The 26,899-nt window shown below is 53.3% G+C and overlaps 1 protein-coding gene across 1 annotated transcript in view; it reads right to left on the bottom strand.

Moving 5' to 3' along the window:
* The window catches only part of DIS3L2 (DIS3 like 3'-5' exoribonuclease 2), a 349,252-nt gene that overhangs the window by 11,625 nt on the left and 310,728 nt on the right, over positions 1-26,899 (bottom strand). The window lies entirely within an intron of this gene.

Raw genomic sequence — 26,899 nt, 5'->3', positions numbered from 1 at the left:
CTATTATTGCGTGTACCGTGAATGTGCCTGGCTGGGCGCCCCAACCCCAGGATGTGGGCAGAACACACAGCGAGGTTCCTGGAGGCTCCCGCTGCCCTCCAGCCCCGATGCCACCACCACGGTCGGGCCTCCAGCTCTGACCAACTGGCCTCCCCACTCCTAGTCTCACCATGCTGTTTACTTCTTTATACCCAAAGCGGGCATTCTTTCTCGAAGCAAACCTGCTCACATCCCTCTCCTACCTGAAGCCCTCAGCGACTGACTGCCACCATCCTTGGGATAGCCCAACTCCTTGGAAGAATGAGGTTTACTAGGCATTTTGTCATGTGCCCGGATCGCCTCTCCCTTCTCTCCAACCCCTACTCCTCATCATCCAGCCATGCCGGCTTCATGCAGCTCTCCCTTGCTCTCATTGCACTGCTGCTCTCTTCGCTGATGCGCTGGCCCCCCTCTCCTCTCCACTCCTCTCTTCTTCCTCCGGGGAGGCAGCATGAGGCACGAACCCTCCGTGCTCCCTGGGCATCCCCTTCTAGCATTTCACTCCCACTGCTGTGACTGCCTCTGATCATCGCCGCACCCTCCTCCCCACCCCAGTGCTGTCTACCCTGGTCCCAGCACGAGGTTGGGTGGATGCCCAAAGCTGGCACAGTGCAGATGTTCTATAAATCTGTACAGATTCCCAGGATGGGGACATTCGGGAGTTGGGAGGGCTGGGTCTCTGCCACCGGGCCCTGTTCTGCTTGGCCGCATAGACCTCACGTGCATACGCCTGACCCCTAACACTCGCCGTCAGGAGTCCTTGACAGTTTTGAGCTCTGCCTGAGAAAGGAGCTTGACTGCGTCCATTCCCAAATGCGGTGCCTGAGAAGCAACAGCCCTTCTGGCTTCCCCACCCCTGGTCTCAGGGGTCTCCGTGGTGCACTCTACTCACAAGACCGCAGCGTGGTTATTTACTGACCCCCCGCCCCAGAGGGATAAGACTCCCCAGCTAGAGCCATTCGTTGGTTTCTTTGCTCTCTTACTCATCCTCACATCTTTTTGGAGCTGCTACGGCTGAATTCTGCCTGTGTGCAGTGAGGGAGGGAGGGACGTTCACAAAGCACCTGGTGACAGACCGCATGAGGGGAGCAGTCTGGACTGGAACCCCTGAAGTCTCCCGCAGCCCTGGGAGGGCTTTCTATCCCTGGCAAGGGGAGCTTACAGGGCAAAAAGGAAAGAGGTTTGGCTCTGAATCCCACAGCCGATTGGCAAACAGGCCTGGTGACCTCGAGGCCAGATCAATTCCAAGAAGTGGCAAGGAGGAGGGAACTACTTTATGTCAAAGCGATGAACGAGTAAAGATGTGGAGGTAAAACAAATCAAGAAAAGCAGGAACCAAGGGCAGAGGAAGGAGGGCTGTGCTGTGGGGGATGGCAGGTGGGGCTGGGGTACCAGCCTCCAGCACCTGCACTTCTCTGGGGAGCGGGGCAGGCTGCCAGCCCAGGGATGGGCATGCAGAACATGGTGAAGGGGCACAGGGCCGAGGTAGGGCACAGTTAGGATGAAAGCTGGAGGGACCGATGGCTTGTGAGCGGCAGCCAGAGGCAGCAGGAAAAGGAAGGTCATGTCAGAGTCTGAGATACAAATGAGGTGAGGCTCTGGGACTGGGCGAGACTGTCTGTGGGCCCAGGAGGGCAAGAGGGAAGGAGCATGGTAGCTGGCAGGGGGGCCGGGGGGAGACGGATGAGGGGGGAATGAGGTCTAGGAGTGGTTGCCTGGGGCAGAACCGCTGTGGAGAACACGGGAGGCTGCAGAGGGCCCTACGTTTGGCAAGCAGGCGCATGGCGCCATGGCTGTGGAGCTGGGGAGCTTGATTTGGGAAACCAAAGATTGAGGGGGGAGGCTGTTAAATGCAGGTGACTCCCAATACAGCCCTTACTGGAAGAGGTGAGAGTTCCTCAGAAGGGAGGGTGAGGAGGTAACGATTTCTGATGGCTGTTTTTAAGTCTCCAAGAGATGACCCTGCACGTGTTTTCAGTGGCGAAGGAGCTACTGGTGAGGGAGGACCTGAGGGTGACGATGTGGCCAGCCTGCATTCGAGGAGGGAAAAAGTCTGATGTCCCCTCTGAGCTGTCAGCTCCCATGAGGGGATGCCGGGCCACATGGTTTGAGGGGAAAGGAGGCAGCTTGTCCTAGCCACCATCTGTCTGCTCAAGGAGGGCCCCGGGAAGGCCCACTCGCAGTGTTGGTCCCTGCATGAAGGGACAGGCCCCTTACACCCAGCCGCCTGGAGCTCCTGGAGCCCAAAGAGGAAGGGCCTTGCCCAGGGCCACAGTCAGGCAGGGGAGGAGGGGGGCGGGATCCCACGTTCCCCAGCCCCTTTTCCCAGGTTGTCCTGACGGCTCAGGGAGGACAGCAGCAGCCCTAGAACACAGCAGGCCCCGTGTGAAGAGCAGCTGGGTAGCCTCGGAGCACTGGCACGAGGGCACCATCCCGAAACTGTCTTTTCAAGTCTACTGGGCAAAGGAGGTCAACAAAGATGGTGGCCACCTCCACAAGGCCCACGGACAGGGCACCCTGGGGCCGGCACAGTCCAGACCCAAGGTCAGCGCTGGGCTGACCACAGCTCTGCTGGCTGCCCTCCCTCCCTCAGAGGTCAGCAGATCTAGACGAGCGGCAGCTGATAGCAGGGTCTCTCTTGAGCCCAGGCTCTGTGTAGACGGGCAGGCTGAGCTCCTGACCCTGCTGGTCCAGGGCCCTTGCCCTTGGGCTCTCGGCTCCTCTGCACTTACCCTCTCAGCCCTGCCCGGCCAGAGCCACAGGGCCGCCAAGGATGTTCCATTTCCAGATTCATTTTACAGCTAAACCAGATGAGAAACTCACCCCACCCCTTCCATACCCAGAACACTCCGAAAGTGGCTTTGGAAAGGACAGGGGAGCTGGGCCGCCAGGGCACAGTGGCATGGCTGTGACCCAAACCTGAAAATGCATCAGTTTTCAAAGACCAAGAGCAAGTGAAAGACCAGCAGAGCCTCTTCTGCCCTTGGCCACCGGGGTACTTATCACAACTCTGGGAATCTCATGCAGATGGAATTAGGCTGCTCACAGAGGCGGTTTGATTAGCACTTGCTGAAAACTGCTAACTTGGAAATTTGTAAGAACTGCTCCCAGCCAGCCAGTTTCAAATCATTCCTTCTGAGGACCCGATTCTCCCCACTTGGGTACATTCTCCCCACTGTGGGCCTGGGAGCCCTGGGGTTCAGCTGTGGGAAGGTGGCAGCCAGGAGGGCGGTACTCCTGAGCGTGGCCCCTTCTCCGAGGCTGGGAAGCCCAGGGGGCTAGGGGTGTTGGAGGGTAGGCGGCCACCCTCATGGAGGACCTGCTGCTCTCCCAGTGGCCCCAGATGGAGGGCAGTGTGGTGGAAAACTGCACAGGCCCCAGGAGTCGGGGCGGGAGGGGAAGGATGGCTGGATGGGCGCTGAGGGGAAGCTGCTGGGGATGGGAAGCTTGAAGAGATCTTTGTTGCGGTTCTCTCCTAGGCCAGGCTGGGGCGGGGCTGGTGGCCTGGGAGCTGGAAAGTGGAGACCTAGAGAGAGAGCCGCAGACTGAGCTGGCCAGGCTGGGTGGGGGGCGGCCGGTGGACTGACCGGTGCCCACCCACAGCCGGCCGGACACCCCAAGTGGAAGGCGCTGCGGGCCGTGGGGCCGACCACACGTCACGGCCTGGGCCTCTCGCTGACCCCTCTCCTCCTGGGCTTGCTACAACCTGCTGAGTGTTTTGGACATTCCCATGAAACCACAGGGAAATGAATGGGGCCTAGTTCACAGGCATGGAAAAGCCCAGAGGAGAAGGCCTCTGGAGCCAGACATAACAGGCCCTGCGGGTGAGGCCGGAGCCAGGTTTCCTCTTCTGTGAGGCTGAATCCACTCCAGGGCCTTTCTATAGGTTCAGCGGGTGGGGTCCAGCTGCAGTGAGGCACGGTTCGGCCGCTTGTTTTTCTAGCTCGAAAGGAAGTCTCCAGAGGCTAGGCGTCCGGAGCATGGGCCCTTGGGCCCTGCCAAAGGGAGGCCCAGTGGCTGCGGTAGGGAGGGGACGGGGTTTGCTGGGGAGCTGGGTTGACAGGCAGAAAGCCCTTTGTCAGCGTAAAGCTAGCTGAGAAGCCGAGCTCCCTTCCCAAGGTTCAGAACTCTGCTCGAGGAGGCACAAGGCCGGTGCCCATGGCAGAAAACTGCCCCCTAAGCAGAACCAGGTGGCTGTGTGTGCTTGTGGCCTCATGGAGCTGGGTAATTAGGGCTCGCTGGCTATGCTGGGGCGTTGACACCCACGCCTTTCTCTGCTCTTAGCTGCCTTCCGACGGGGATGAGAACCGCCGACCACAGCAGGTATGGTCGGGATACACAGAGGCCCGGCCACCTTTGGGGGCTACCACACTGCCCCCCCGACAGCTTTGCTGCCCTCTTCAGACTCCTGGGCCTTGGAGTCCCTTTCATGCCCCAGCCCAACCATGGGGCCTGGCTCTGTAACCTTGGACAAGGGACAGAGCTTGGATAAGCCCAGCGGGGGCCGGCTCGGCCGTCACTGACATTGGGAGGGATTGATTTTGGTCTTAAAGTTAGGCTTTGGGCACGAAGCTGTTTGGGAGAGAGGTGTAGTCCAGAATGCAATTCCAGGTGTCACCCTCCCGTACCCGTCCCCCCCACCACACACACACACACACACACACACACACACACACACACACACCAGACAACTAGGGGTAAGAGAGGATGAGACACAAGTTCCTAGGACCTCAAGCTACTTGGCTTTTCCAAGTTACAACAGGCTTTCCTCACCTCCCCCAAGACACACTTGGTCTCACTGCTTCTGGGGAGCAGCTCGCTTTAAGCCGGGCCACCATCCCAGCTACACAGCCACTGAAGGCTGGAAGGAAGTAAGAACACCTGCTGGTCTCAGGCTGGGCTTTCCATGCACCAGAGTGTGGCAGGGTTGTGATCTGGAGACTGTGGTCTTTTTTACTCCAAAGTCTGTCCTCTGTCCCCAGCTAAGTGGAGGAAAGGGTTTCCTGGAATGAGCAAAACATGAATCTGGGTCTTTAGGTAAGCGCTGGTTCCTTGGCCACGAAGAGGGACTCTGGGTTCTAATGCCCCCATGCACCCGGGTCATCGGGGCCTGCAGACACTGGGGGGCTACCTGGGTGGGCTTCCCGGGGCTGCAAGGCTAGTGGAGGCACGGCCCTTGGGGGGGAACCGTGCATGAGCTGGCCTCCACCCAGATGCGGCAATCAGCCCCCATCCTGAGCCCTGGTCTGGCTGACCTCCTGTGCATGCCTGGTCCAAGGCCATGGGGAACAGACGGTCAGGTGGGAGGCACTGGCATGGGGACGTGGTCAGGGCTCTCTGGGCCATGAAAGTGCCTTGGGACACTGTGGGGCACACCAGGAGAGGGTCTCAGTCTCTGAAGAGGCACCCAAACATGCTATTTATGCCTTTGTTTGTGAAAAAGGCACATGTGGGTGCCATCGGCTTCCTCAAAGACAATACATCTTGTAAAATCCTTTGGAGCCAAGGGTCTAGACCTGAGCGTCATCCTGGAGCCCAAGTCTTGAGCCTTTAATGCTTGAGGCTGCTGCAGATGGCGTGGGGCAGCTGCTCTGAGGGTCCTCTGCCCAGTCCAGCCCAGAAAGGGGGCAAGGACTGATAAGGCCTCTTGGCTCTGAGCTGGCCCAAATCCAATGAGCTCACACGGCAGCCTTCTGTGGACTTCTGCGCGTTCTACCCCCAACGCCTCCCAAACCACTCAGGCCTGTCCCATGCCAACCTCTCTCCAGCTGGCTCGCTCAGCCGTTTACCTTCAGCCCAGGGCCTAGGACTGTATCTTACACACAGCAGGCATGCTCCAAAGAGATGTTTTATCTGCAATTTTGCTTTGTCTATGCAAGACCAATACCCACATTTCCCCGGCACTTTATGCTGTTTTCACAAGTCTTAGACCCCTTGTTGTTCACATGGGCAAAGGGAGGCTCAGAGGCGGAATGGTTCCTCCAAGCTCACAGACCAGGGACACAGAGGCCCCGTCCACTGCTTTTTCTTCAGGTTATCCTGAACTGCCTGCCCAAAGTTCCCTGAGGACTGGGCAGCAGGCTTTCCTGAGTGGTGCCTGACCAAGGGCTCAATACAGAGCCTGTCCCAAGCTGGTCTGCCACATCACTGTAGTCCTTCCTCCTAATAGTCAAGGGCACCTCCTCCCTTCAGCAAGAATTGCAGCACCCACAGAGCCCAGGTCACTCCTCTCGGCCTGGTGCTCCACAAGCCCAGGGGGATTGAGATGTTCCCTGGGGCTGCTCCCTGCCCCTTGGTCCAGAGCTGACTACACCAGGCAGGTACACGCATGAGGCCACCTGCCCACCTGGCTGGGCCGGGACATTTCTGTAATCTTGGGAGTCTTATTTGCAGCCCTGGCTTGGCCTCGGCCTCTTTCCTGCTCAGGGGGACAAAAAGGTCAGGAATTGGAATTATCTGTACCTCACCACTTCCCCAAGGAAATGCTTTCTCTCATCTGTGTTGGGGCTAGGCCCCCACCTTGCATCTCAGTGTTGCCACTGAATGAACACAGGTGCTGAGCACGCTGGTTCTCACTGCCCTAGTCCCCAGAGCCATCCCTACTCCTAGCCCGTTCCAGTTATTAGCTAAAGGCTCGAAGGTTCTGCCTATTTCCTCGGTGACCTCTTTTTCTTGCTACTGCTACTGCTCCAGCTGTGGCCATGGGCTGGCCCACCAGTTCAGAAGGGAGGGCAGGGCTTTCTGCAGAGCCACGGCCGTCCTGACCTTCAATGCCTCGGTCTGAACGCCTGCCCTGGGAGCCGCTGCTTGGCAAGCCTCCGACGAGCCTTTCTAGCCTATCCTGAGAGTGTAGTTCCACACTGAACTCTGACTCGGGCAAAGAATTCAGGCCTTTTTTAATGCTTACTCTGGAGAGTTCCACCCTCTCAGAAAAATCTCAACAGTCTGTGTCAGTCCCTTGGTCACCCCAGCTGTGGCCAGGGCCCTCGGAGGGGCTTGAGCCCTGACACAGATCTGGCTTCTTGCATCACAGGCGGCCGCTCCCTTGGCTTCAGCTTAGCTCTCACACCAAGTCATGAGGACATGGGCATCTCCGCTCCCAGGGTGCTCTTTGGGCCTCCTCTTGGGCGCTGGGTCCCCAGACTCTGCAGGACTGCTCCTGGGCTCCCGCGGGGCGCCCTCTGCTGGCCACGCCCGGGTGCGCCTCCTGCACTCGGGCTGAGTTGTCAAGGCTCAGTCCAGGCTCAGAGCTCATCACGGATGGCGAGGGTCTCCACTGAGGTTGGTTTTCCTGTCTGGGGACCAGGCCCCCCCACCCCATCTCTGTATCCCATGGCCAAGGGCAAGCGTAGGTCACAGCCAAGGGCATGTGTAGATGGTAATAAAATGCTTGGGGGAACAAACGAGGCCCTTCAGAGACATGATTTGCTCAATGCTTTAGAGAAAATGCTGAGGGGAAAATGAGGCCTGTCTTTGGAGGTGGGAGTGGAGATCGTGCTGCAGTCACAGCTCCTGTGGCGTCCCTTGAGCTTCTCCCCGCAGGAAGGCAGTATGTGGACTTGGCAGACAGAACCAAAGATGGCTTCTGCCAGCCAAGTGGGACATGTGAGTCTGCTCTAATGAGATTCTGACTTGTCTGCAGGTGGTTGCTGCTTAGACCTGGCACGGGGTGAGAGTGTAGCCGGGGCTCATTTGTTGGGCCACCGGACAAACGAATATTCTTGTCCAAGGGCAGCCCGCCTCACTCTATCTAAGTATGAAACCCAGCAGATTACAAAAAAGAAAGGAAAAACCTCTCCTCTGGGCTGTTTCCAGTGAACTAACACTTGTCTTATCACCCACTGGGATGTGGTATGTTGAGTCTGGCAGAGGTCTTCATTAGCTAAGTGACTTGTAAAATATTGACCTACCGTTTTATGAACTAGGCTCAGAGTGGTTTAAATGGGTATGTTCCTGTCCAGAGCCTCTGGGCTTCCCCAACATGGTAAAGTCTCTGCCAGGGCAACCTCTAGGACACACTGAGGCCCCGGCTCTCCCTCTGAACGGTGGGTGGGGGCCAGCAAGGGGATTTCTGGTTTTCATCTCCATCTCTACCCTCTGTCTCTGGGCCAACAAAAGCTCTCAGATATAGGCTGTGGGAAGCCTTCAGCCCTTTCCGGGTATTACCCTCAACTTGACCTTAGACCTGAGGCCAGAACAATCTGGATGAGGCCCTTTATCCCTCCAGGTGAGCCGGGTCAGTGGTAAGTCATATAGTAAGGCCAGCAGATGTCAAATCCTGACTGGATCCAACGGTTTCACTTTCCTGAGCTGCCACTCCAAGTTCATCTTGGGGAGCCCTGTTTATCCAGGAGTTCTAGAGGCTCTGGGAAGGCTGGGCACCCGGGATGCTGACCAGATTTCTGTGTCAGCAGGCCTTCTGGGAGCTTCCTCACGGGCAGCTGAAGTAGCTGAGGTAACTGAGGCTAGGCCTGGGCAGCCATTCATGACTGGGAGGACCAGTCCACAGCACCCAGCACTCTCTGGCCTCTGCTGGACTGTCCCCATCTGGGAGGAGGCCCTGCCTGATGCCCTCCAGGGTCCATGTAGTTCCCCGGCTGCAGCTGTCCTTCCCTGCCCAGGCCTCTCATCTCTCCGTGCAGCCACTGCAGGGGAGAGGGATGGTACTCCCTGGCTAATGGAGTCATGCCAGTCCACTCATGGGCAAATCTCTGTGAGGCTCAAGCCTGGGTCCTCATATGTCACAGTTGCATATTGGTAGGCTTACTGCTCAATTACCGCTCACAGAAAATTCTGGGTGCTAGGTTGCACCTGGACAGCCTTGCAGGCAGTGTGCAGACCAGGGGCATTCCACTGCCAACCTCACACAGAAAGCGGGTGCTGCTCCCCGCTCTGCGACCATCTGCCCAGGAATGGTGACACTTACCCCGCTGGGGAAGCAGAAGGAGGAAAGCCACCCTGTGCTAGATCTGGAGGTACAGGGAGAGCCATTCAGGCTGGGCCTGGGGGGACACAACCACTCTCCTTCTAGCCATCATTCTCTCACCCTTACAGAGGCTGACAAGACAGAACACAGACCCTGATGAGCTCCTCTGCTAGCTCCTGTCCCCTCCCTCAGCCCCCTGCCACAGAGCAACTTCCTCCCCCTGGGTGGGGCTGAGGCTCACCTACATCCTCCCCCTGGGTGGGGCTGAGGCCCCCCGCAGGGCCTCCCACACTGACACCCCAACACCGTAGGCACCAAGCAGCACAGGCTTTCCCATGTGGGACGGGCATATCACTGGAAGCCTGCTCTCTGCACACCTTGTGCACCTCCGCCACAGCCTTTGTCACAACTTGAGAATGTGGGCTTAGATGCCCATCTTACCCACAGGCTGTGAGCTTCAGGGAGGAGGAGCCTCCTCCTTGCCTGTGCTCGGCTGGTATGGTAGCTGGTGCTAGCAAGGGTCCAGTGAAGTCTGAGGGACGAGCAAATGAAAGGTGTCCAGGTCTGGGCTGAAAACACCTGATAACTGCTTCTCAAGGCCACAAAGCACGTGGGCAGACCTCAGGGCCCCTGCTCACACGCTAGGGAATCTCCCTGAAGTCACTTTCCAGGTTTGGCAGTGGGAAGTGAGCCATCTGGTATGTAACACAGTTCTGAGTATCAAGGTTTCTTGACGATTCCTGTGGTTCCCCTGCTCTAGCCCATCTTTCCCAGGGTTCTGACCAGTGCTGGCCTCCGGCCTCCACCGAGGCTGGGTGTGGATGGGAAGGAGGTGCAAGGAGGACAGGGGCTCTCCCTGGTGGACAGGCGGCTTCACTTTCTCACAGAGCGCGGCAGCAGTGGGTCCTCAGAGGTCTGAGGAAGGAGGTTGGACCCTCACTCCCACCCTCTATCTTTCCATTCCCTTGCAAGGAGTTCATGGGTCAGGAAGCCAAAGGCAGGACCCTGCCTCGAGGGGCCCACAATCAAGTATACTGGTTCTGAGGAGACAAATGGGTCCATAAACACGAGAGTCAAGTCTGATGATACTAGGAGCTTGAAAAGACGCTAGGAAGAAGGCAAAAATGAGAGAAAAATTCCTTCAGCTTCAGGAACGGAACATTGAAGAATCTGCTGGTTTCTTAGAATGTTTATGACTCAGACTGTGGCCGGCTAAACGGTCTTTCATCTGTGCTAAAGAAGAATGTGAAGAAGCAGATTTCGATGAAACTGGGGGCGGTCAGCAGTAAGGAAGAGCCTCCCAACACGACAAATGTCCTGAATGATTCAGTTCACGGTGGATTTAAAAGCACAACCTTATTGTGCTTATCTGGAAGGCAATTACACACAATCTAGAATATTTGAAGCGCAGGGCAGAACCAGGAAATAAACAACAAACAAAGCCTGTGAGTGGCCAGCACAGCTGTAGGACAAGGTGACTCACAGGGAGCCCCCACTCTGCTCCTCATCTGGGGCCTTTCCTCCTGCACGACAATTCTAACCAGCTAACTCAGCTCCCTGACTCCACACCCCGACAGGGCCTCGTGCTTCTGGAGACGTGGCAAGCCATGTTGACTGTTAATGGGGGACACACAAGCAGAGGGGGCAGGGGCTCAGAGGGTGGTGTGACAACCCGCAGCACCACAGTGCATTCAGTGTGGAGGAAGAGGGCACGGCACAGCATGCCAGCCCATGAGGAAAACGTTTCTGTATCACAACACAAACACTGTGAACAATCCCAAATTATTAGAAAGGGCCACGTTTATGTCCGGTTAACACTATTCAAGCAAACAGAAGGTATAGAAACTTAAAACAAAACTTTTGGTGCTTGGAAGAACGAATTTTTTTTCAGGTGAAAAAATAATGTTCTAGAGAATAGATCTGAAGGTCCCAAGACTGCTCAGACATTATGGTATTTATCTAAAGATCACAGCTTTGCCCCCCCCTCCCTTGCCACCCGGTATGACACGCCCTTGACACAGTGGCCAGGAGCTGGGTGCTTGCTCTGAGTCACTCTGTGAAATCTTTCCTCACCTGAGTGCCTGCCATTGAAGCAGTGTGCTCAGAGGACAGAGTAAACTGTGTTCCATTCCTCTTCAATAAATGAGGCTGCCTCTGAGTGATTTATGTCAATTGATGGCCTTTGTCATCGAGCACAGCAATTCCTTCAGGCTCTGGAGGCTTCCTGCCCAACCACCGAGAAAAAGCCACAAGGCCCCAGAGAGCTGGGGAGTGGCCGTGAAGACCGATCAGGAACACTTCCCCACAGAGAGCACAGCCAAACGCTTAGAAAGAGCCAAGCATGTTCTGGTTATCCGCCAGGCAGCTTGTAGGAGGTGACAGCCATGGGCACCTTTCTTTAGGCTTGGAGCCAAAACACAATCCTGTGGCTTTTTTCTCGTAGGGGCTAACCTCCCTGAGTGTCTCAGCCCTCTGAGGCCTGGGCCCGGGCTCTGGACTTCCAGTACCCAAGAGAGGGTGTTTATATGGGGGACTTTCTACTGAACAGGCACTAAAGTCTGGCAGGGCACACCGGCATGGAGGGAGCCGGAAGTCCCACCCCACATGCCAGGAACTGAGTGGGCCTATTCATCCAACAGGGGACGGCCTGAATATCACCAGCATCTTCTAGAATGCCCTGAAGTCTTGGAAAGGGACAGGTCTCCTTGGGTTTAAAACTGCCCAGCTGAGCTATCCGCTCATTATAGGCAGCCAAAGAGCAGTCTTCCTTCCCGGGATGCACAGAAAGACGCATGAGTTGCACCAGAAAATTCAGGAAAAGGTATGGTAGAGATAGAAAACAAATATGCTAATTCTCTTTTCCCCGTCAAAGAAATGTCACCACATGCTAAGAAGCATTTGGAAGAAAAACAACTGAAAGGCTTGCTCCAAGTCACGCTGGATAGTGGTGGCCCCAGGGGGCTCCCCAGAATGTGGAGACTGTGGTCCGTTGCAGAAATCGCGTAAAGGGAAAGGCAAAATTATCCAAAGGACATTGAACCTCAGAAGGAGAAAAAGCTGTTTGCTTAATGCAACCCTGTGTTAAATCAACCAAAGAAACATTTACTGTCTTTTATAAGGTCTTCGAGAATTTCAATTTAGTTTTTAGTTTTGAGAGTTCTTGGTGTCCTAGAATTTTCTGTCTTGCAGGGAAATCTCTCAGGTCATCCTTGGGTAGTTATTTGGGCTGCAAAAGGAGGGGTGTGAGAGTAATGGGGATATTCTCGCTAAGGCCTGGGCCCAGGGAGCCCTTGCCAGCCCCAGGGCCTGTTTGGGTTTGGGTCTCTACCCTCCCTGCACTCTGCCTTCCTCTCTTCATAACTCAGCAGAGAAATATTCTATCTGTGTAATCCTCAAATTGGGACAGCTGACACTTCAAAGGGCTTAAGAATACACAGTTCTACCCCCAAAGCCCAAGCTGCCTGACTGGAAGGAAAGCTCCCAGTTCTCACCCCCCACCTCCTGACATCAGATAAGCGCTCAAGGGGCAGAAGCTGGGGAAGGCCCTGGCTTGGTGGGTGGCTCAACCAGGTGGCTGAGGAGAGTGGCAGGTGCAGCCCTTCAGGGTCTCAGGCAAGCAGGGAGGGCACCTTCCAGTGTGAGTCTGCGCCCATGGCGATGGAAATCAAAGGTGGGATGGGGGAGATGACAGCGATAGGCGGGGATTTGGAGGCGGAGAAAGAAAAGATGTTAAATATACCTGTGAGGTAGTTCAACAACTTCCCCTGGAAATCTGTGACAAAAGTGACAGTTTTGTGACCTTGGGGGTTTCACATTCAATATTCTAGCAGGTAGGGACACCTGGGTGGCTCAGTCCGTTAAGCCACAGCCTTTGGCTCAGGTCATGATCTCAGGGTCCTGGGATCAAGACCCACATTGGGCTCTCTGCTCAGCAGGAAGCCTGCTTCTCCTTCTCCCTCTACCTGCTGCTCTGCCTACTTGTACTCTCTCTCTCTCTTTAAAAACCTTAAAAAAAAAACATTCTAGGGATGCCTGGGTGGCTCAGTGGGTTAAGCCTCTGCCTTCAGCTCAGGTCATGGTCTTAGGGTCCTGGGATCCAGCCCCACATTGGGCTCTCTGCTCAGCGGGGAGCCTGCTTCCCCCCACCCCCCAACCCTGCCCCATCTTCCTCTGCCTACTTGTGATCTCTCTCTCTTTCAAATAAATAAATAAAATATTTGAAAAAAATATTCTAGCAGGCAGTCTGGGAGGGGTGAGAACAGTCTGGGCTTTGGGTCTAATACCTCTGTTTCAACCCCTCGTCAGCCACGGGTCCTTCTGTAAAGTGGACAAGGCGAAACTTTCATCACAAAGTTAAAATGAGACACGGTCTTGTGACAAACCTCAGTTTCTGTCCTCTTAAAACACTGATTCCCTCTGCTTTGCTCTCAGCCTACAAACCACCACTGCCCCATTTCAAACCTGAAAGTCTTTCCACACTGAAAGCTCGTCCTGAGTGGAAAGGAAAATCAAGTGTATATTAAAGGGTAAAATTTCATTATCTTGCGTGAGTTTGTTGTAAAAACTTCTCTCTCTGAGATCAGGAACAAGACATGAATGTCTGCTACCATCACTTCCATTAAACGCTGTATAGCACAATAATTGCGAGAAAAAGACATACGTGGTGTGAGCATCAGGAAGGAAGAAAGTATAACTCTTACTGCTTGGAGATGACATGACTGGGTATATAGAAAAATTAGAAAGGATCTATAAACAAATTATTTGATAATATAATATAAATAATATATTATAAATATATATATAATATATATAATATATATATTATAAATATTATAAATAATATAATATTATTTAATAAATAAATTTAGTAAGATCACTGAATACATGATCAATACAAGTTGTACTTCCATGTCTCAGCAACAAGGAGAAAAAGGAATTTTTAAAAAATCCACTTATTTATTTTTTAAAGATCTTATTTATTTATTTGAGAGAGAGAAAGAGAGAGAGGGAGAGAGAGAGAGTACACAAGCAGGGGGAAGGGAGTAGAGGGAGAGGTAGAAGCAGACTCCCTGCTGAGCAGGGAGCCTGATGTGGGACTCAATCCCAGGACCCTGGGATCATACCCTGAGCCGAAGGCAGACACTTAACGGACTGAGTCCCTCGGGCACCCTACAAATACCATTTAAAATAGTACGACAAGTATCAAATGCCTAGGAGGAATCTAACACAAGATGAGTGAGGCTTTTACGTAGAAAATTATAAGACCGTATTGAGAAGAAGAATTAAAGAAGACATAGATAAATAGCAGGATATACGATGTTTGTGGCATAGGAGACTCAGTATCATAAAAGTATCATAAAATCCCAAAATGGTTTGTGAATCCAAGCAACCTCAATGTAAATCCCAGTAAGACTGTGTGCATGTGTGTGGCGACTGACGATTTGACTCTAACATTAATATGGGCATAGAAAGTGCCAAGAACAGCCTAGATGCCCTTCATAGAAGTGAACAAGGTGGAAGGTCCAGCTCTCCTGGAGATCAAGACTTTTAACAAAGGTACAATAATCGAGGCAGCGTGGCATTGGCACAAGAGCAGACACACAGATCCATGAAGTGAAACAGAGTGTGGAAACAGACCTTTGACAAAGGTAGCACGGTGTGGCAATGGGAAAGTCTCTTCAACAAACGATGTTGGGCCAATTAGATAAACACATGCAAAGAAGGAAACTTGCTAAACCATATTCAAAAATCAATTCTGGGTATATTATAGATATAACATGGAGAAGGTAATACAAGAGAGCTTCTAGAAGATACTGTAGGAACATCTGGATGGTGACTTTTGTGTCAGCTTGCCGGGCCCGGGGATGCCTGGAATAAACATTATCTCTAGCGTGTCTATGAGCATTTGAGTCAGTGGAATCAGTAGGATAGACAGCCCTCCTGAAAGTGGGTAGGGATCATCTGATCTGCTGGAGGCCTGAAGAGAACAAAAGTCAGAGGAAGGAGGAGCTCATCCTATTTTCCCTGTCTCACTGCTTGAGCAGTGGGACATCTTTTTTTTTTTTTTTTAAAGATTTTATTCATTTATTTGACAGACAGAGATCACAAGTAGGCAGAGAGGCAGGCGAGAGAGAGGAGGAAGCAGGCTCTCCACGGAGCAGAGAGCCCGATGCGGGGCTTGATCCCAGGACCCCAGGATCATGACCCGAGCTGAAGGCAGAGGCCTTAACCCACTGAGCCACCCAGGCGCCCCGCAGTGGGGCATCTTATCTCCTCTTCTGCTGCCCTCAGACTGGAATTCACGCCATCAGCTTTCTTGGTTCTCAGGCCTTCGGACTCCACTAAATTACCACCAGTTTTCCTGGTTCTCTAGCTTATAGATGGCAGATCATGGGACTTCCCAGCCTCCGTCATCCCATGAGTGGATTCCTCATAATAAATCTCATTTAAATCAATGTAAGTACATTGATGCACATGTATTCGTTCTGGTTCCCTGGAGAACCATAATACAAACAAGTCTTTAGGATTTTGATAAAAAGTTCTTAAATGGGATACCAAAGAATTAACAATAAAGAAAAAGCCTGATACTCTGAACTATATTGAAATGAGGAACGTCTGTTCATTTAAGAAACTCCACCAAAGACAGTAAAAAAGTGAGCTACAGAGTAGAAGATATTTGCAACATGTATAACCAAGAAAGGATTCGTACTCAGAATAGAAAGAACAATAGATCAACAAGAAAACCAGAAAACCCAGTAGAAAAATAGGCTGAGACTTGAAAAGACACGCTACTGACTGGACAGTAGACATGAAATCTCCTACACTGTTGTGTGTTAAACTGGTACAATCGCTTGGGAAAACGGTTCAGCAGTGTCTGCTGAAGTGGGTATTTTTTCTGTGATTTAGCCACTTTGCTCCTAGGTATATACTCAATGATTTCTAATAACCCTAACACTGGAAAAGAACCCAATGTTGGCTGGATTATGCTGACTGGACAGACGGATTCACACAAAGTCAACTCTTCCAGCAATGAGGAGGAATGGACGTGGCTAGAACAACATCTTTGCAGCAACAAAGATGAATTCTCACAAACATCACCCGGAAAGAAAAAAAAAATCAGACAGGAAAGGGAGTATATGGAATGATTCCATCCATATGAAGTTCGAGGCTAGGCGAAATGAATCTGTGGTGTTCAAAGTTAGGATGGTGGATTCCTTTTGGGAGGAGGGGAAGGGCAGGAGGGAAGCTCCCAGGTACTGAAATGTTCAGTTTCTTGATTTGGGTAATACTTCTGAGGGTGTATTCATTTCTATTCTTCCTTTGAACTAGATGTATAGCATTTGTGCACTTTTCTCTATGCACATCATAGTTCAAAAATATGTTTACCAGTGAGTTTACTGTGAAAATCTGTTTCCCAGCACACTATGGAAGGCAGTGGAATGGCGTCCCTGTCCACGCTGAGACACGGATGAGTGTCTGATGTGTCTGCACCATCCCCCCACTGCTGGATCCTACACTTTCTCACTCTCAGTTCTGGCCTCAGAAAGCCAGCAGGAGGGGCGCCTGGCTGGCTCAGCGGGCTAAGTGCCTGACTCTTGGTTTCAGCTCAGGTCATGATCTCAGGTCTTGGGATACAGCCTGTGTCAGGCCCTATGCTCAGTGTGGGGTCAGCTTGAGACTCTCCCACTCCCAGTTACAAATCAATCAATCAATCTTTAAAAAAAAAGAAAAAAGAAAAGGAAAGAAAAGAAAAGAAAAAAGAAAAGAAAAGGCAGGAAAAGCAAGCCAGCCAGCAGGAGCTGAGGAGCTAGTGATTTGTCCTTCAGGCTGAGCACCCCAGCCCGGGGGCATGGAAAACCTCTGCTCAGGAAGCTCAGGGCTCTAAAACCTGACCTCGGGCCCCTCTGTCCCCTGTTCTATCAGGAGGCAGAGAAAGGGTGCCGACTCCCTACAGCTGATCGAGAGTGTCTCCCTGCCCCGGCCACCTGCGGCTTGCACTGCATCTGTGGGAGACAGGGTGATGGGAACCGTGAGCGACCCTGGAGGCAGGCATGCTGACCCAGGCCTTGCTGCCCTCTCTGCCCTTGGCACTCCGAGTAGCTGAGGCAGGCCCTGCCTCCACCAGCTATCCCGTGGCTCAGATGGTAACCGGCGGGGGGGGGAGAAGGCTGCTGGCTCCACCTCTCCTGTGGGGCTTGACCTTGGGCAGCGCTCAGAGATGGGGTTTCCCTCTCTGTAAAGTGGGAGTAGTGCTCATCCTGCCTTCACGTTCTGTAGAGAAAGCTGAAGTCCAATGCTCCCTGCATTTCTGGCCTCCAAGGTGTGGAGGCTGTGGGCGTGAGGTGGTAGGAGGGCCCAGCAAACACCCTGCTCCCACCTCCCTGGCTGGTGTGGAAGGGGGAGGAGTGTCCCCCCTCTGATCCATCTTGGCTGCAGCAGCTTGAGCTGGAGCCGGTCCCACACCCCACCAATGGCCCCCGCACCTGCCAGTGCCCCACGACGAGGGACGAGGGCCGGGATGGGAGCAGGGAGCTCACACCTGCACATGGAGCATTCCAACCTGCTGGCTGTGGCTGTGGGCCTGTACCATGAGGTCGCTCCTGGCACCTCGCTCTGGTTGCAATGCCTCCAACTTCCCTCCTCTCCCTGGATTTCCAGCTCTCCTTTCTCCTAACCAGGGGCCTCTCCAAGAACAAGAAAGGCTTTCTTCAGTTGGACTGGCAGTGTCGGTGGGAGGTCTGGGGGCTCTTAGGTAATGTCACCACTTAGCCTGAGGAACTGGCATTGGGTCCCAGGTGTGGATAACAAGTGTCACTTCCAAAGCACAGGGAAGTGTTGGTGTTGGTCGGGGTGCTGGGAAATACCTCCTCTGCTTATTCTAGGTGAAGGACTAGAACGGGAACCAAGCAGTGGGGAAACGAATTATTGGGGCTTATTTATCAGGAGCCCCTGCTCTCTCCCAGCTCCAGTGTGGCAGCTGGGCCTCTGGGACCTCGTGTTCCAGGAACACAAACTGCCTTTCAGCTGGGCTGCAGCCTCTCCAACCCCACCCCTGCGTGGGTACTGAGTCGCACTTCTGGTGGGCTGCTCCCACTAGTGACCCATTCCTCTGGCAGGCAGGTGATTTCAGCTCAGTGACTTCCCATGGGCCTGGCTGCGGCCTGAGACTCTCCCCAGGCAGTACTGCTCCCTCCCGGTCCTCCACAGGGGCTGGACTGTGGGGAGGTCTGAAGACTCCCTCCTGCTCTCTCCTGCCCCCTTCTCTTCTACGGCTGGCCTGCAGTCTGCCAGCAGGTCTGAACCAACACCAGGAGTGCTGCGGCAGGTCTGAGAGTTTGGGGGCTGCTCACTGGACTGCTCACTCGTTGGCTGGCAGGCAGAGGGGCTGCACTTCTGAGAGCTACATGGGACTTGGAGAGTCCCTGGCACAGAGTGGCGGCCCGAAGTCTTAGAGATTTGTTGATGGAGCCTGGGGAAAAAGCTTTGGCTTGACTTGGTGTTGATTGGAGCAGGTAAAAGCCTGGGAGGGGCAGTGTCCCCCAGGACCGTGAGGCTGGCTGGTTATCTGCAGGTGTGCCGATGCCCAGCAGAGGGACAATGACAGATGGTGTACCCTCCACGAGCAGCTAAAAGGCAAAGTGGGACAGCCACAGGGGGCTCCCTTGGCAGCTTGCAAAATGGCGGCCTTCCTCTCTCAGGAGGCTAGCAATGTCCCTGTGCTGGAAGACACATACAGTTCCCTCCCCTGTCCCCAGGAGTGTCCCCTACCTTTCTGGGCTGCCAGGCCCCTGACTAGGGCTAAGGACTAGTATGATGGTCCTGCTGAGGTTGTGCGGGGCCTGATAAGGGAGGACAGAGATTCTATACCAAGAGTGAGAATCAGCCAGCAGGATTTGAGGGTCATGATCAAAGCAACAGAAGACGAGACATAGGACGAGATGAGCAAGAATTCATGGACTTGGGGTATTCTGTGGGATGTGCAATTTGACGCCCCACAAAGGCCCAAGAAGGCAGGGCACACTTGCTCCTGGGGTGGCCCTTAGAGGCCCAGAGACAGTGATAGCTGAGGCTGAGGGAAGTGGAAGGGCATGAACTGCCCTGGCAGACAGCAGAGGAAGGAGGAAAGAGGCCAAGGGAAAGGGCCGTGCCGGCACGGAGGTACTACTGAGAAGTACCAGAAGACCCAGCTGAGGCCTGTGTTCTATGGGAGCACCTGCAGGACATTGCTCCACCGGGGTCAACAGCAATGCATGAGTGAGACAGATACCAAACCACGGAGGAGTCTGCTGGCGCCATTCCTCTGCAGGCCAGAGAGGACAGCAGGAGAGGCAGTCGCAGAGCTGGGTTCGCTAACACTCGCGGACACGATGGTGCCTGGGGTCCTGGGGGCCAGGGCTGACGTGGCGTAGGCCCTTCAGAACTGCCAGCTCCAGCTGCTGCTGGGGTTCTTCAGACTCCAAGTTCACCAGGGCCAGCAGATGGGAGGAGCCGTCATCATGGGCAGCGAGGGCGGGACAGTCAACCGGGATCAGAGGCGGCGCAGGCAGGGAGGTGTGTGGAACTCAGGGGAACTTCCTGCTGCTCCTGCCCCACTGGGAAAAGACATACAGATACGTGCCAACCCTGGCTTGCGAGGGGTATGCCACCAGCCGAGGGCTCAGAAACCTCACGATGCGGGTTTGGGTCAACCACTGGCTAAGCTCCCAAGACCTGCTCAGGTGCTGGTTAGGGGTGAGAAGTATTTGGGAGGGACAGTAGGGGAGAGGGAGGAGAGGCTCAGCAAGGACCTCAAGTTCTAGTCCGTGATGGAAGCAGGAGCCTGTCCCATTCATTTCTCCTTTTGAAGCTCCTCCTCGGGAAGAGAGGCCTGCAGGAGCCACAGAGGAGCTGCTCCCCACAGTGGGGTGTAAAGGCAGATCTGAGGGGGCAAAGGGTGGCCTGGGGCTGCCCTGGGAGGGTGGCTCCCATGGGATCCGAGACTACTCCAACAAGCAAGGTTGGTTCGAGGCCACTCTACTGGCCTGGCCTAAGCCATCTTGGAATCAGGCTGCAGGCTGAGCCTCTTCCTCTGGCCTGCCTTTCCTCACCCTCTTCGCAGGGGAAGGCTGGTGCCATGGTCTGCAGTCTGTGGCCGCTCCTATTGTCGCCCTTCATCCCCCTGTGCATCTCCCACACGCTAATCCTGTCTGGGAGGCTACTTGTCAGGGACCTGAGCTCACCTGGCATGGCCCCATGACGGAAACAAGAGAACAGAGAGAGAATCCTGTCTCTGCTCCCTGGGTCTGCTCGGACTGTGCTGACAGGGTCCTGAGACCAAACTGAGGACGCTGAGCCAGCTAGTTCCCCAGGGCAGGCCAGCATGCTGGGAAGCCCTCAGGTCCAGAAAGCATTATGTGCCCAGGGGCTGAGGGAAAAGAACCCAGGTGGGCTGGCAGGGTCCTGGGGCCCGGCCTTGGCCCTGATCGTTGCCAGAAAGGCCAGTGACCCAAGTGATGAGGTGCCCGCGGGCTCTGGAGAGCAGAGGATGCGAGGACCAGCACGGCCCTCTCTGGAAGGCCACAATGTTGCATTCCTCCTACTCAGGTTTAGGAAGGTGGGAAGGCGCTGAGCTGAGGAAAATCCATCTCGCAGGGGGAAGCTTTCTCGGAGGCCTCTAGATGTTGGCTATTTGCCGTGGGTTTCAAGGTGCCAACATGAGTCCTCCAGTCAGTGAGGAAAACCCAAAGGATTTGGTTTCATTAGTTTAGCAAACTAACCCATCCCCAGTGTAAGACGGAGTTGAGGGAGCTGGTAGTCTCCGGACTGGGGCGAGGCACAGGGCTGCCCAGGGGGAGGGGAGGGCACTGCAGAGCTGCAGCCTGGGTCCGAGAGGGCCCAGGGCACGAGCCACATAGGCAAGCTGCAAGGGAGAACACCGTGCTTGGTAACAGTTTCCTTACACAGCCATATCACACTTCCCTTCATGCCGTTCTCCCCCAGCCCTGAGACCTATGGCCGTCTTCATGTTCCTGACGGAGAGACCGCATTCCAGAGGGGGACAATGACCTGCCCTGGAGAAGACCGGCCAAATTCCTATTTGTGATGACAGGTCAGGAGTCCATCCAACGGACCAGGCTGTCTGCTCCCCTAGGAGTCCACAGGGGTTGGAAATCCCAGGACTTCCCAGACAGAGAGCTTCTACGGCAGAGCTGCCAAAGGAGAGGCTAGAACCATATCTCACCCTTCCTCCCCCGCCCCAAGATTTAAGGTCTGGAGAGAAAGGCAGGTGGTGTGAAGGCACAGCCTGGGCTTTGGAATCAGCTCACATTGGGGCAAAATCCAGGCTCTGCTCTTGACCATGGCGTGAACTTGGGCAGGTTAAGTGCTCTCTTTAAAAAAAAAAAAAAAAAAAATCTGTAGAATTATGAAAATAAGATCTGTCTGAGTGGTTGCAGAACTAGGACTAACTCAGGTAAGCCCCTTGCCCCATGCTGGTGATCTGTGGGCATTCAGGAGCTAGTAGTTCTGATCACTATTACACTGCATGGACCAGAAAACTTGAGAGGTCACGAACAAAGTATCTGGCATATTTAACACTTGTCATAGTTACTGCTATGCCTCACTATCAGGCAAAAAAATGTGAAGCAGTTGATGTAAATAACTATAATCACTACAATATTTACAGAGTTAAAAATCAATTTTTATAGCTTTTTTCTTCTACATGTTAGTTCTTCAGAATTCATAAACTATCCAAGGAGATAGTTTTCCCTAATATCAGGAGCAATTTAATCCTCATCATAATCCTATAACAAATGAAAAACTAAGGCTGGAAAGAGATTTGACTCCTAGGAGCCAGGTTCCCTCTCTAAAAGATTACGTTAGGTCCCCCACCCACTCCCTTCCTCAAGTATTGTGTGCCAGGTCCTGGGCTAGGCACCAGGGGCACTGAAGGGAACAAAACAAGGCCCTGAGCTTACAAGGGCCCAGCCCAGGGCAGGGAACAGCAGGTAAACCAATGCCCAAACTGTCCTGTGTTGAATGCTGAAGAAGGGACAGGTGAGGTGGAGGACCATGGAGGAGGGACACCAGTTTCAGCCCTTTGTGACGGTTGTGAAGGGCTGGAATGGCTTCCTGGGAGATGTTTGTTAGGGGCTGGAATGATTTTCTGGAAGTAGTAAAACTTAGCTAAGAGTGGAAGGAGAGATAGGGGTCACCCCCAGATGGGTGGGGAAAGGGCCGTGGGAAAGAGTGGGGTTCTAGAAACAAGGAACAGCCTGGTCACACAGAGACACATCACACACAAGAGACTTGAGGTGGTCTGGGAGGGGTGGGACATAGGGGACACTGGAGCAGGTGGGGACCCTGCCCCTTCCACTAGTCCAGGGCCTCTGACGGCCACGTGAGTGTTCATTCAGCTCTGTAGCCTCAGTGCCTAGTGCTATACTGGTCCCTAGCAGAAACCCTCAGAACGCTGCATGAAAGAGTACGTACTCAGATCTGCCTTTTAAAAAGTTTGTTCAGACCTGTGGTTCTGACGAGATGGTAGACTGAATGGATGGGGACCTTCTTCCCCACACGACCACAGAAAAATGAGGAAATACATGATTAGAACCATTTGAATATAAAACTGAGCATAATGAGAATAATGGGAAGATCACCAGTTACCTGAAATAAAGAGGAAACTAAGTCAAAGCCAGAATCTTTATCATGGAAGCTGGGGCTGGGATGATCAAACTCTGACACAGTTACAGGCTCTGGGATTTTCATGCCCACAGGAGGAAGAAGACCTGGCCAGGGAAATGGATCCGAGAGTCAGGAATCTAGGAAGGGCTGTTGGTCTTTTTTTAATCTTTTTTTTTTTTTAAATATTTTATTTATTTATTTGACAGACAGAGATCACAAGCAGGCAGAGAGGCAGGCAGAGAGAGAGAGAGAGAGGAGGAAGCAGGCTCCCTGCTAAGCAGAGAGCCCGATGCGGGGCTCGATCCCAGGACTCCGGGATCATGACCTGAGCTGAAGGCAGAGGCTTTAACCCACTGAGCCACCCAGGCGCCCTGGGCTGTTGGTCTTTAAACAGGGACAGGAAGACCTTTCTCACAGCCCAGAGAGTCTGTATGTGAAGCGGAGCAGAGGTCTCTCCTTCGCAGAAAGGAGATTCCAAGCCCACATGGCATGGGTGGGTGTAGAGGCTGAATCCATGCTACCCAGCTTCCGGGAATCCTAACTGAACTAGCCGGGCCTCTGGAACCCCTGGGGTCTCGGTGGAACTACCACTGAAGTGATGAACACACACCCCCACAACTCACAGCTCCCACGGTGAAAACAATCCCGACTTAAGATGGTCTCCTGATAAAAAAGAACAAACCAAGCGAGGAAGTGAGCCACCACGAAGGCAAGGCGACAGACACAACTCATGGAAGAGATAGTACCCTTAAAACCAGAGATAACTGGACACTTCAAAAGACACGACATGTGTCATCAAAATAAAGAGATGAAAGGGACAGAAATCATAATAAAAACTAGGGCACTAAAAAACTAAACTAAAACCCAAAATTAACAGGCTGATTTTAAAAAGCTCCAAACAGAACTTCTAAAACTTAAAAATAAAACCTAAGCTCTCACATTCGGAAAGAGTACTAAATAGCCGATTATGAACAGCTACAGGGTCAGTAAACTCACAGATGTTTTTGAGGAAGTGCTGGAATTCGTCACTGGCAGAAAGGGAGATGGAGGAAAAGAGCAGACCAAATAACATGGCAGGTTTCTAACAGGAGCTCTAGGAAAGACCAGAGAGAATCAAAGAGAGAGCAGAGAAGAATTTCCAAATGGAAGAATCACACCGAGCCCCCAGCAACATAATAAAAACTATTCTACCCTTTGACTGACTGCCGTAAAACTACAGAACGCCAAAATCAAAAATCAGGTCTCAAAAGCAACCAGAATGAAAAGTCATGCAAAGCTCCCTCTGGTGACAGAGAGGACAGGCTGGAGGTCAAAGAGCCTGAGGCAGGGAGAAGTGTGCCAAGTAGCTCCTGGTCCCCCGCACTGGGAGAAGGGTTGTGGGGACGGAGGCAAGGGAACATTCTGGACACAGTTCTCCATCCATGAAGGGTACAACTGTCCTCACAGTTGTTCTGAAGTCCAAAGCAGCTACTTTCCTCATCTGTGCTCCCATAGCCCTTGACTCCCCCCACTGTGGAGCGTGAGTCCCCCAGGGGAGCTGCGGTGAGGTCTGCTCTTTGCACAAACTCCTCAAGGCCCTGGAACAGGTGTAAGTCATCTCTTGTGCCCCCAGTGCCTAGCACAACACGTGGTATGGGGTGGGAGGCTACTGAACATGTGACTGACTTCTCATGAATCACATACTCGCTCTTGTGGCCTGTTCCTAGGCCCGTGAAGAGATCTCCAAACCCGAGTCTGAGAAACGACTCTCAGTCAGCCCCGGGTTCCCTGGATTGTAATATTAAAGGCAGTGAAGCTTTCTGCAGCAGAAAAATAGAAGGTCCGTGGTGGACACTGGTAGCACCTGTTGGCATGGTGGGGAGAGGCCTCACGTCTCTTAGGGGCACATGTGACCAACTTTTGAGGGGCTAAAGGGATAATCTGAGTGAAGAGCTTTACCAATCTAGCTCCATGCACAATAGGGCAGCTTCCTTCTTCTAATGACCTTGATTACGAATGTTGACCTGAGGACCGTGCCCTCTAGCCCAAGAAGAGGCAGGGTCCAAGTGCGGCTGGATATCAGATATGGACCAGTCCCAGGGCCTGTCTTCCCTGGAGCCCAGGGGCAAGCATGAGCCCCTTAATGCAGATGAAGAACAGGATGGCATGGGGCCAAATACCGGGGCCACCAGGATGTTTCCAGGGAAGGAAGCTGAGAAGAGCATCCAGGGAAAATAAAAGCAGAGTGCCTATTTCCAGGGCGACTCCAGTTGAAGGGAATGACCGCTGGGGACCACCATGCCAACAGTTTCAATACTTATTTACAACACCCTCTTCACGGATGAACTGAATTTGACAGAGCTAAATACTAAAATGACTATGAATTATAGTAAAAGCAGTAGTTTCAATAATGAATTGTACCAAACTAATCTTCAGATATCAAGCTAATTTCTTAGGCAAACCTTCTCGCTTTGCGGCTCTTGCATTCGTGTGACTTGCCTGAGGAAACACGAACTCCTCAGGGCCTGGGGTGAAACAGCCTCATTTCCCAAACACCCCTGTCACACCAATACTGGGATTCAGGCACTCTAGGGGAAATGACCCTAAAAGCGAAGAGAGGAAAACAGACAGGGCAGAGCCCAGGGGAGAGGAGAAAGTCACAGTCAAGCTCATGGGATTCTCCAGTCCTCCCTTGGCAATTCACACGCGGACAGAGGAGGCTGCCTTTAGACCGAGTGTATCGCCACCAGTGGACAACAGCTGAAGCCATGTCTACCAGCCTCTTCCCTACTCGTTCTCCCTTAGCTGCTGCCCCTGCTCACGGAGATAGGCTTGCGGCCACTGGGAAACAAAATGGAAGCCCTGACGTAATTCTTCTGTTTGGGCAGGAGAGGCACACTTACTGTGGGCACTTGACGTGCTAGGCTGTGATGATGTCCTTAACATATCATTTCCATCCCCAGGACCATCATTCCCCCAGTTTTGGCAGAAGGCATCCTTAGTCCCATTGTTCTTAACAGATGAAGAAACCCGAGGCTCAGAGGTTAGGACATCTGCCCACACACTGCTAATGAACCGCGAGACTGCCTCTAGGAGGACAAGCGAGACAGAGCCACAGCGAGGGGTCACCAAGACGTCCCACTCTCTGAATGAAGTGGCTGCCAAACTCTTTCTCGAGAAGCAGGGAGTCGGGCCAGAACTGGAGTGTGTCAGCACCCTGGGCTGAAAGACTGCTCCTGCTGCCATAATCCGTGTGCGCAGGGCTGCCATCCCCCTGCCATCTGGCGGGCACCAACGTGGGGAGCGCAGGGCGGCATGGATAAGCAGATTATGGCTGGCATTTCTCTGACTCCCTAGTGACACCTACACCTGCCCCCAGGAGACCTACTCGGTGGTCCCCAACCCTGGACCCGAGAAATCCAGCCCTGCTTCCCTGCCGAATTCAGCATTATGAGACGCCGAGATGGTATCTCAACACGACAGCCCAGAAACTCTGGAGCTTCCAGAAACAGCACCATCCAAGAAGAAAAATGATGGTGTTAAGGGCACTTGGTCAATCTTTCCTAAGTGATTAATCCGGTAGGAATGGAGGGTACACAACAGCTTACTACAGCATCCTCTAAAGATGAATGATAAATGGGAGTAACACCTTGAAACTAATATGGATGGAGATTTCGGTCACAAAGGCGCCCGGTAACCCATCCGCCCTGTCCCCCTCACCCCCCTGGGGAACCAGAGCAGGAGTTCTTCAGGAAGACCTAAGTTTCTCTTCTGGAATGTAAAGGACAGTTCCATTGGCATGTGCTTACTGGATTCCTTCCAGTGAGTACCATTAAATAGCTCACATATTTAAACAATCAGTCCGCAAGTCCAGGTTGGGACTGTTCCTGTCACTGACTGGGGTTTCCGAAATAGCAAGGCGGGACCACAGCTGTCGTTCGTCTATTCTCTTCCCCAGAGCAAATGGGATCATGGTGACTTCCTCACGCGGCTGTGGCCGGTGACCCAGAGCAAATTACGTCCGTTCCCTAGACTTCAGCTCCTGCACATACAGCAGTGGTAACAATGGAGGAAAGCTCTTCGGGGTGCTATGAGGGTCACACAGGATAAGAGATGTAATGTCCCCAGAGGTGTGCCTGATGCCCAGTGTGGGGGCTCACTGGTAGCTGCCATTGTTGCTCATCTCACCACTGTCATTGTCATCAGCAGGCACTCGCTGTGTCACAGACAAAACTACACAGTCAGGAAAGTAGTCTGTGATGAAGGAAAGAGCTCCTAGAACAGCCTGCCAGG

The sequence above is a fragment of the Lontra canadensis genome, unplaced genomic scaffold, assembly GCF_010015895.1.
Source record: "Lontra canadensis isolate GAN:19392208 unplaced genomic scaffold, GSC_riverotter_1.0 scaffold13, whole genome shotgun sequence".
Lineage (NCBI taxonomy): Eukaryota > Metazoa > Chordata > Mammalia > Carnivora > Mustelidae > Lontra > Lontra canadensis.
The sequence above is the reverse complement of the archived record's forward strand: the minus strand, read 5'-3'. Positions and strand labels throughout refer to the sequence as shown.